An 11,194-nucleotide genomic window follows, 5' to 3' on the forward strand; every position below is an offset into this window, starting at 1 on the left:
AATTCTGAAAGGATAAATGCCTCCACTAGGAACTTAGAATGCAGAATTTCTCTAACTGAGGTTTTGACTGTGTCATCCAGCCACTTTGGGCTCCTCATGCCTCTCGTTCAACAGGCAAAGAAGAGGTTACTATAATGAGGACTGTATGAAAGCTGAGCTGCCCCTAAATGGAGGGGTGAGGAAGAGTTCGTCTAGATCAGAGGCGCTCCTTTAGCACAACCTCTTTTGTTCTCCCAATCTTGTGGTGAAAGGCAGTAGAACACCAAGACAACCCAGTTCAAGATGACCAATGATTTGTCAGGAATGCAGGTGTGATCCATCCCATTAAACAGAGAACCAAAACCAGCTGAGGTCCCAGGCAAAGGCAAAGGGAGTATATAGTGTTAAGTAGTACAAGGAGAAGAATGTGTGAGTGTATGGCTGCTGGGGAATGTCTTAGGACTTCTATTGCTGTGAAGAGACACCATGACCAAGGCAGCTCTTATAAAGGAAAACATTTAATTGGGGCTTCAGTTTCAGAGGTTCAGTCCATTATCATCATGACAGGACATGGCAGCATGCAGGCAGACATGGTGTTGGAGAAGAAGCCAAGAATTCTACGTCTGGATCAGCAGGCTGCAGGAAGTGAGAAACACTGGACCTGGATTGAGCATTAAACCTCAAAGAGCACCCCAGTAACACTCTTTCTCTAACAAGGTTACACCTCCTAAGACTGCCACTCCCTGGTGACTAAGCATTCAAATATGTGAGTTTATGGGGCCATTCCTATTCAAACCACTACAGAGTGTGCTTCTGTGTATGTGTGAATGTGGAGGCCAGATGTTAACCCCAGGTGTTGTTAATTAGGAACTGTCTACTGGGTCTTTCACCAGGGTCTGAGCCTTGTTAATTAAGCTAGGTTTGGCAAGCTATTGAGCTTCATGGATCTTCCTGTCTCCACCAACCAAGCTCTGGGATTACAAGCTTGGGCCACTAATACCCAGCTTCTTATGTAAATGACAGGAATTGAACTTGGGTCATCATGCTTGCACAACAAGCACTTTAGCGACTGAGCCATGCCTCCAGCCTCTCTCTCTCTCTCTCTCTTTTTTGCAGTACTGTGAACTTAACTTTGGGCCTTGCGCATGTTAGGGAAATGTTCTACCACTGAGCAACAGCCCTTTAAAAAACAAAACAAAACAAAACAAAACAAAAAACCTTTCTTTTGTTAGGCGGGTGCACGCATGTGGAGGCGAGAGGACAATTTGCATGAGTCAGTTCTCTCCTTCCACCACATGAGTCCCATGGACCAAACTCAGGTTTTGGTGACAGGCACCTTTACCCCCGGTGCCATCTTGTTGACCCATGCCTAGCCTTTTAACTTTTCTCTTGGAGACAAGGTCTTGCTTACTTGCTCAGGCAATTGTGACACTTTTGCCTTGGCTACCTGAATAGCTTATATTATAGGTCTGCACAAGTTGGCCAATCTTCTCTGTCTCATCCTTGATGATGAAGACGATGATGGTGATGATGATGATGATGATGATGATGATGATGTTGCAGAGGAGGATGTTGATAATGATGATGTTGATGATGCTGTTGATGTTGTTGATAATGGTGATGATGATGATGATGATGATGATAACAAAGTTGGAATTTAAGTTACAGGGTATCCAAGGAAGCATCAGAGCACCCAAGGGTTTGGCATCTCCGGGAGGGGGGGTATAAAATGTTTTCAGATGTGGGTAGGATATCACATATAGGTTAATACACATATTGCCTTTATTTTGAGATGAAGTTTTGTTTTAGGACATGAATATGAATGTCAAATTGAAAAGGGATGGAGCCTGATGATCATTTTGATGTGTCAACCAGGCCAATCTATTGTCCTCTGTTATTTAATGTCGCTTAACTGAGCCGTGAACAGCAGCTTTGGCCTGTGTCCGTGAATTTCATCCTGTCCTCTCTGATGATTTCAGACCTGCTTAGTCAGGGTTGAGCCAGTTCTCTTGACACACCATATACAGATATATGCATGGGCCTTTCTGTTTTCCCATTGGTTTTATTCTCTGACTGAAGCCCCTCTTTGCAGATTTTTGTCTTATCCATCAATTTGGCCAGCTAGGCCCATAGCATATCCTGCAAGTGTTTAGTGTGCTGCATCTAGAGCTGCCAGGCACTCACGTGCTGCCCTTGTATAGAGATGGCAGCCAGCTCCTCTGCCATTAATCTCAGTTCACAGTTGATCACTGACTCACAACACCCTCTGAAACTCAAATAGCAGAAACTGGCAGTGAGGAAGCTGCCACCCACACACCTTCTACTATGTGGGAGAGATGTATCCAAACACAGAGGTTTCATATTAGAAACCCTTTCTGACTCTGCTACTATTTCTAAATATTTGGTTTTCCTTGGGACTAGTGAAACATATGTAAAAGGGCATTCTGACAAACCAACAAAAAACCACTAGAAATACTAAAACCTGATGCAGTTTTGAAGGATGAGCAAGGCAAAAAAAAAAAAAAAGAGAGAGAGAGAGAGAGAAACAACTGCCATTTTGGTCAGTAGGCCCTTGTCTAGGCCTGGATAAGCACAAGCCATTTCATGAGATTATATTAAACATAGAGTTGTTCTATGTCAATATGTGTTGCTAAAACAAAAATCAAGGTAGTAAGCAAAAGCCTGTCACCGAATCCTAGGGTTTACACTTCTAGTCTCAGTGTTCATGAGGTTGAGGCAGAAGGAAGTTACAGTGTGAGGCCCCTGGCTTAAAAATAATTCACACACACATAGCAAACTTTCTTGTCAAACTATCTTTTATGGGATCACCAGCTCCCCAATGACTCAGAGATTTAATATTAATTAGCTTAGGCTTTTTTTTTCAATTAGCTCTTATAACTTAAATTAGCCTGTTTATTTTAATCCGCATCCTGCTATGTACCTCTGCACAGTTACCTCTGTTCTGTTCTGTATGTCTGACTTCTTCAGAAATCTCTAGTGATATCCATGTACCTAGCTTCCTCCTTGTCTTCCTTTCTCTCTCCAGAAATCCCTCATATCCTCTATTGGCTATTCAGCTCTTTATTAAACCAATCAAAAAGCACCTTAGGCAGAGACACATGTTTACAGTGTACACAAATATTCCACAACACATACACAATTTATCAGTGGCAATGACACTGGCTCTCTGTAAGTGAAATTTGGTGTTTTCCCAAAATATTGTGTTGAATTATAAAATACTATCCCCAGACCCAGTGTTAAGAGTTAATGCGTAAACTCTAACCCTAATTTTAATAGGAACCTAATTTAAAAGTGTAGCACAATTGTATAGAAGTAAATAAATGATTAAGAAATATATAAAGCCGGGCGTTGGTGGCACACACCTTTAATCCCAGCACTCGGGAGGCAGAGGCAGACAGATCTCTTTCCCGTTGTTCCAGTTGTCCCATCTCCCTGAGAACAATAGTGTTTGTGTTGTCAAATCCTTGGATGTCATCTCAAACACTGGCGTTGGAGAATGGTTGTTAAGCTCTGCTCTTATGGCAGAATACTGGGGATGTTTCGTGTTAGATTTTCGGGAGTGGGCTGTGTTCTGCTGCATTGTTGTAACTCCTTCATTCTTTCATGTCCCATCTGTTTGACAAGAAAATAGCGGCTACCTGAAGCCAGTTGAGACTGTGGAGCCAACAGCTAATGTTCCTCCGAAGGCCTAGGTTTATTTAGTCTATGTTTATAGACATATGTCCAGATTTACAGAAATAATCCTTGTGCCTGGGAATTGCAAATGTTTTATAACTAGCTTGGGGGGGGGAGGGAGTAGGAGGTCTTATATTTGTGAATACAAATTGGGGGGAATCAAATAAATAAGAATGGATAACTCCTGCTATGATTTAAAGAGTTTATATTCTATACCCATAAAGTCTCTCCATCATAACTGCCTAAACATGAGCTGAACAAGGACATTTACAGCAGACAACAATAGACACACTAATGTGGTTAGAGAAAGAAAAGCCTTAACCCTACACAGAAAACTATAGGCAACTAAAGAATGCTGAGTGGGAGAAAGAGTCTTCTCCAGGAAAGAGCTACCCAATACCAAATGGTTCACCCTGAAAATATACATACAAGTAATATTATTATAAGGATTAATTAAGCAAGTTATATTTATGCATGTATTCATATATGCATATACCTATATGTATGTAACAAGAATTAATGAAAAAGTGACTGAATTTGAAAGCGAGCAGGGAAGGATACATGGGAGGGCTTGTAGGGAGGAAAGAGTAAGGGGAAATGATGCAATTATATTTTAATCTCAAAAGTAAAAGAAATAATTTTAAAAAGAATTCATACTCTATTAATGTCACTTTGTTTTACAGCCTAAATGTAGGCCTGACCTAAGTACTATAACTAAATCTTTTCAAAAATTAATCTCATATTAACAAATTTAATGGTAAAATAATCATAAGATGAGCTCCTAAATATAATACATGAAGCTATTTCTGATAGGAAGCATAGCATAAATTTTGGAAATGAGGATAGGGCATTACTTTTTCCAACTGAGATGTCCTTAGACACGGATCAGGCAGGAGCTTGTGTGTTCTGCATCCTCTAAAGAGCAGTTGATGTTATTAGAGCTTAAGGTCTTTCTTTCTCATTCTCAGAAGGGCTAGCAGTCAGTCCAGTGGAGAGTGGGGCTATATTTTACTATTCCTTTCCCTCCATGATAATTACCTAAGGCACTGCTGAAACAGCAAAATAGCATTCCAGGAGCCCTGAGAAGTGTGCTGACTGATGCTTGGACTTTGACAGGTCTTCCATGATAACACCTGCACGTGTACTCTTGGTAAACTATGGTTTGTTCTTTAAGGTGGAGCACAGGGCGACACAGTGCCTGCTTCAAAGCTCTTCCTCAGCAGGCTCTCCTGCAGGAGCATCCCACAGGAAACCCACACAGGGCTCCAAGTCACGGTTACTGTGTCCTAGCATCCTCTCCGGGCTTTGCATTTGTGCTCTGTGCTCTGATCACTTCTTCAACAGTGTGAACAGCATGGCAAATACTTTCCCTGGTGGCTTTCAGAACAATAAGATGATGTCAAGGACCTCTGGCTGACACATGAGTTAAGTTAACCTGTTGGTTTCATATGCCAGTCACTTGTCCAAAGACTGTGTTTTGGCTAGCTTCTTTTTGTAATGAACTCCCTTGGTTCCAGCTTCCCTAAACATCACCAGATCCACCTTGACACTAAATCATATGATTGTTCCTTATTTATAAATTCTAAGCATAAGCCAGGCAGTGGTGGCAAGTGCCTTTAATCCCAGCACTCGGGAGGCAGAGGCAGGCGGATCTCTGTGAGTTCAAGACCAGCCTGGTCTACAAGAGCTAGTTCCAGAACAACCTCCAAAGCCACAGAAAACCCTGTCTTGAAAAAAAAAATTCTAAGCATAATCTACACTTCTCTGCTCTGCTTGGAGAACTAGACTGTGGATCCTGCTGAGGTCAGAATGCCCTAACTGGCACTTTCACTGTGAGATGTAATGCCTTAGAGTATATCTGATAGAAATATATCTGATAGGACTATATTGACTCCTCATGGGAGCCCTTGCTCATGAGGAGGAGTGGAATGGGGGTGGACTGGGGGGGGAGGTGAGAGGGATAGAAGGAGGGTATGGGGGATGGGAGGAGGGGTGAAAAGGAGAACTATGGTTAGAATGTAAAATGAAGTCAAAAAATGGAAAAAAAGAAATATTTGATAGAAAAATCTGAGCTTAGAGATTGTGTGTCTGAGCTTAGAGATTGTGTGTGTGTGTGTGTGTGTGTGTGTGTGTGTATGTGTGTGTGTGTGTGTGTCAAGACACAGGTCATTTTATAAAAGGAAAAAGGAAGAATTATGCCTTGAGGATAAACGGAATATACTGTAAGTTATTAGACCATTTACTGTGATGCTGCCCAACCTAGGAACCAGCTGTCATTTACCTGTCTTCAGCCTTGTCATCCATAGCATCATCAGTGTCTACCTGAAGCCTTAAATTCCGAGTAGGGGGTGGGGGTGGAGATTTTACTCATGAGAGCAAAGCAGGTGTCACTATTATCACTATCATACCCGTTCCTGTATACATCGGAAACATATAAACGCCTGGAATCAGATCCTCATATCTTTTTCTTAACCTTGTGTTTTTTTGGAGACAAATCTCACTGTCGCTCTGGCTGGCCTGGAACTCACTGTGTACGTCGGTCTGGCTTCAAATTCACATAGACCTTCCTCCCGCTGCTCCCCAAATGCAGAGAGTAAAGGAATGTGCTGTCACACCTGTTTTTACCATTTTAAAATATGATCTTAACTGTGTTGTACATTTCTCTCATCTTATAAATCACATGTAGCCCTTTTATTTTATTTTGTTTTTTCAAGACAGGGTTTCTCTGTGTAGGCCTGGTTGTCCAGGAACTAGCTATGTAGACCAGGCTAGCCTCGAACTCACAAAAATCCACCATCCTCTGCCTCTCAAGGGATTAAAGGTACGAGCCACCACTGCCCAGCACATGTAGCCCTTTTTAAGGACAAAATGCCTACACACCATATAAAGTATGGACCGAGACCGCTGATAGGTTATAGTCCTTTAAAGTGTGGTCTCATTCAGGTCCCACCAAAGTTGAGGTCGGTTTGTGCCTCTAACAGCATTTTGGTTTGCTTCCTTGGCCCCTTATCTCACAGTTTGGAGTGAAGTGGTTTAAAGCATGGCTTCCTCACTTCACTTTCATTTTTGCCCAGGCTATCTAGGAACTCACTATATAGTCCAGGCTAATCTTGAACTCCAAGGAACACAGCCTCACCGCTTTTATGATGTCCAGGTAAGGCCACAGCTGAGACTCATCAGGAAAAATGCAGTGCTGGCTTGTTACATCACTGACCTGCCTGTCATACCCAGGTCCCCCTGTAGGAGGCTGTGGCCACAGTGCTCCAGGACTCTGTGTCCTGTGGGTATGTTCAGTCCACGCTGTGATTGTCTATTGTCCTTCTCCTTAGAAGCACTCAATCTCACTTCAAGCATATATATTCCCTGGGTCACAAGCAAGTTAGCTCACATCTGCTTCTTTGATCTCTCAGGTACAGACAGGGACACTAATAATGTCCATTAATGTCACAGAGCCATTGTGGAGGCTGACCTTTCTAGTAGTTCCTTGCAGCAGTGGCAGAGAGGCTCTGTGTGTGTGTGTGTGTGTGTGAAACATTTTAAAGATGGTCACCAGACTACCCCTTGAGTGACTCTAAGGTAATCAAGGAAAGATGAGAAACAGGGCTTTTCTGGTAGAACAGGGTTTACTCTTTCTGTTCCATGGTGGAACTGGAGTGAGATGAAGGAACTTGTATCCAAAGGAACAGAGTGGAAAGTACTGCGGAAAATATCTTCAGCAAAGTTTGGTAGCAAGCCTTGGTCCCTAGTAGATGTAGTAATATATGGGGTGAGGTTTATAGCACTGTTTGTGGACTCTTCATAGAATTTTAAAGGAGACTCGAGGGATTAACTGGGACCATATGGTCATGGGTGGCAATAGGGCAAAGTTTGTACCAAGAGTTAACCATTATCCTCTATATGTGACAACGCTAAAACAGAATGATTGAGGTTTTATATTATATGCTTTTTAAATCCCTATATGACTTGGATGCTTTTCTCAGCTTCTCCCGGGGGAATGACCCTGACCATCAGCTTTGTTAAAGAAAGGAGGCACCACCCTCAGGTGGCATGTGCGTGAGGTGCCCCAATGGCCTTGCAGCTTGATCTTCTAGAAGCTTGAGGGTCAAAAGGTACACCATGCCTGCGGCTTATGCCCTGCCTCACTGTGCACCTTGGCGCCTGGGCGGCCCTGATGTTCTCAGCAACAGGCTTTTGTCTATGGCTGCCCTTTGCCCTGGCTGTCTTGGCCAGAGGTGGCTGAGTGGTAATTTGTTCCTATGTTCAGAGGCACAGCCCTATCAAACTGCAGCTGTGTGTTTATCTTGTAATTCACAGACAAGAAGAAGGGAGGCAAATTCCAGCCCTTTAAGAAGTTGTTTGGCAAAAAGAAAAAGAAGAGCTCCCTGCTGTCTGAGGAGGAGTCAGCTGGGAGGCAGAGGCAGAGTCGCACTCCCCCGAGTACCAGCAATGGGACCTTCTCTTCGGATGAGGAGATCCTGGAAAACAGTCTGAGGTAATCACTTGCCCTTTCCTTGCATGTCTCTGGCAGAGTCCCGGGGTGAGGAAAGAGCTCCCTGGAGGGTCAGTGTGGGCTTGGGATTTGGAGAGCAGGGGCAGCATCATAAAAGTGTCCCACCTGGGCGTGGGGGTGGCACCTGGTATGCTGGGTAGAGAAGTCACCAGTCACCGTAACAGGGGTTGAGACTGCATTCCTCTGCCCTCGCTGGTGGTGGAGGGCATCATTTCACTGGCTTGGCTCAACAAGGGTCCTCGGACTGAAGATTAAGTTCCTATGACCCATGATTTGGCAAAGAAAAGGTATCCACAGTCTAGGCCTTACACATGAAGCAAGGATATAGAGTCCCAAGGCTCAGGCAGGCCACCCTTCGTGGACGTGCCCCCAGGGAACCTCTAGCTGCTTTTGGAATGTGTTCTTCACAAAACTCTTTCCTTTTCCTCTCCTCCCCTTCTCCCTCCTCTATCCCTTTCCTTTCAGCTTCCCATCTCCCTCCCCCTCTCTTCCCCATGTCTTTCTCCCTCTTACAGGCACTAAATCTGATCAAGGACCTCAAAATCAGAGCATGGAGGGTTGGGGGTGGGGCCTTTGTCCCCTGAGTGCTGGGACATGAGGCAGGAATTAGAGATGACTAAACTCTGGGATTACTCTTAGAAACCATCCCTTTTGAGAAGCCATGCCAACCCTGCATGCAGTCTGATCTCTCCAGCCTTGCTGTGCCCTTTACCATCTCTAGCCTGACTCAACATAGGACATGTTACTTTCTATGGAAATGGTTGATTTGCTTGTTTCTGACAACCCGCTGGCTCATGAACCCAGACAACAGGTTTTCTTCAGCCTCCTATTGAGTGCTGGCGCCCAACTTACCTAACAGGCGCCAAAGACGAAAACGTTCTCTAGAGTGTATGACAATAAGGAAATTCTAGTCCATGCTATTTGTGATACAAAACCCTCAGACAGGCGGCACACAGTGTTCACCAACCGCATCTGTAAGTTCTAACCAGTACTGACTCTGACTCCACAAGCCTATGTTTGTTTTCCACTGTTTTCACCACATAAGAAAACGGTCAACTTTAATTGTAGCTCTTGAGAGTGATAAAACTCTGTGGAAGGAAAGGCCTTAGCTAGAAGGTAAGCATAGCAAGCAGTAAGGAACTGGCGGCTGTAGTGTAGGCACTGCCATAAAGTTGACAGTTGTCCAGTGGGGGTCGATCCTGATTTCACTAAAGTTTCTCATACTGTAAATCATGAATGTGGATCTTTTTCACCTCATAGCAAAATGAAACACAAAACTACTAAAGTGGTACCAAGGCTCAGTGAAGTCCAGTCCACAGACTCCCTTTTCAGACAGAGGGTCCTCTGAAAGCACATTTAATTTTGCAAATAGGTTGTGACCTTGCTGGTCCCCTGTGTCCTGCTTTGGACTCCTACACGTTCTCTTCTGTTCATTTAACTTCTGTATTCCATTTACTTTTGAGGGTTTCCCTGAAGGCTTTAAGAAATCTTGGGAAATTTGTACATTGGGTCAAGCAACTCCATTACTGTGTAGGTAATGTCATGGGTTCTTATTTTTGACTTTCGTTCAAGGACACCCCCATACACCCACTTTTTGTATGGGACATATTTTTTTAAGATTTTATTTATTTTTTATGTATATAGTCTTCTGCCTGCATGCAGATCTCATTCAAGGTGGTTGTGAGCCACCATGTGGTTGCTGGAAATTGAACTCAGGACCTCTGGAAGAACAGTCAGTGCTCTTAACAACTGAGCCATCTCTCCAGCCTGTATGGGACATATTTTTTTGTTTTTTGTTTTGTTTTGTTTTCCAAGATGGGATTTCGCTATGTAGCCCTGGCTGTCTTGGTACTCGTTCTGTAGACCAGGCTGACCTCAGAGATCCACCTGCCTCTGCTTCCTGAGTGCTTGGATTAAAGGAGTGTGCCACCACCACAGTATGGGACATATTTTAATTACATATTTGTTTATATGTTTATATGATAAAAATACTTGTCTCCTAAGTAAAAAAGCTAAGAGTATGTTTAGACTATGAATTTTTAGTGTCTGTTTTTAAAATTAAAATTGTAATATAAGGGGGCTGGAGAGATGACTCAGCAGTTAAGAGTACTGGCTGCTACTCCAGAGGTGCTGAGTTCAATTCCCAGCACCACATGGTGGCTCACAACCATCCATAGTGGGATCTGATGCCCTCTTCTGGCATACAGGTGTACATGCAGATAGAGCACTCGATATACATAAAATAATAAATCTTTTTTTAAAAAAAAAAACTGGTGTGATAGTGAATTCCAGGCCAGCCAAAGCTACATAGTGAGACCTGTCTCAAAACAGCAAGTATTTCCCTTTTCTTCCAGGAGATATTACATGAATGCCCTGCAATGTGGTTGAAGTTCTGCTCCTTTGCCCTATTTACAAGTGGAAAGAAATGAAATAGATGGCTTCCAAAAATTATTTTCAGTTTAATGCTCAGTTGACAGACACACTACTGCACACTGCATAAAGATTTAGAAATGAGCCGGGTGGTGGTAGTGAAAGCCTTTAATCCCACCACTCAGGAGACAGAGGCAGGTGGATCTCTGTGAGTTCAGGGCTAGCCTGGTCTACAGAGTGACTTCCAGAACAGCCAAGGCTATGTAGAGAAACCCTGCCTGAGGAAAGGAAAAGAAAAACTTCAGAAATAGTTAGAAACGAATCTGAAGCTTTTTTTTCTTTCCATTCCAAAATAGAAAGTGCTCATGGATACACAAAACTCCAAGTCCCGTGGACATGATCAGTTATAGGTTTAAAGGGGCCAAGTTCAGTCCAGTGAAATCAGTCCAGTGTTGAGAGAGAGTTTCCCGAATACTAGAGTTACCCTAAACGCCTGGAAGGCTGAATCTTGTCCAGGGGTGTTGGAGCCCAGGAGGGTGGGATTTAGTCCCTAAAATTGCCGAACTTTAACAGGTTGGACTCCAAGAGTCTGTACTTCTAGAAATGTCTGTGTGGCTAAGAATAGCTCATTGATCTGTC

The sequence above is a fragment of the Cricetulus griseus genome (genome assembly GCF_003668045.3).
Source record: "Cricetulus griseus strain 17A/GY chromosome 1 unlocalized genomic scaffold, alternate assembly CriGri-PICRH-1.0 chr1_1, whole genome shotgun sequence".
NCBI classification, from domain to species: domain Eukaryota; kingdom Metazoa; phylum Chordata; class Mammalia; order Rodentia; family Cricetidae; genus Cricetulus; species Cricetulus griseus.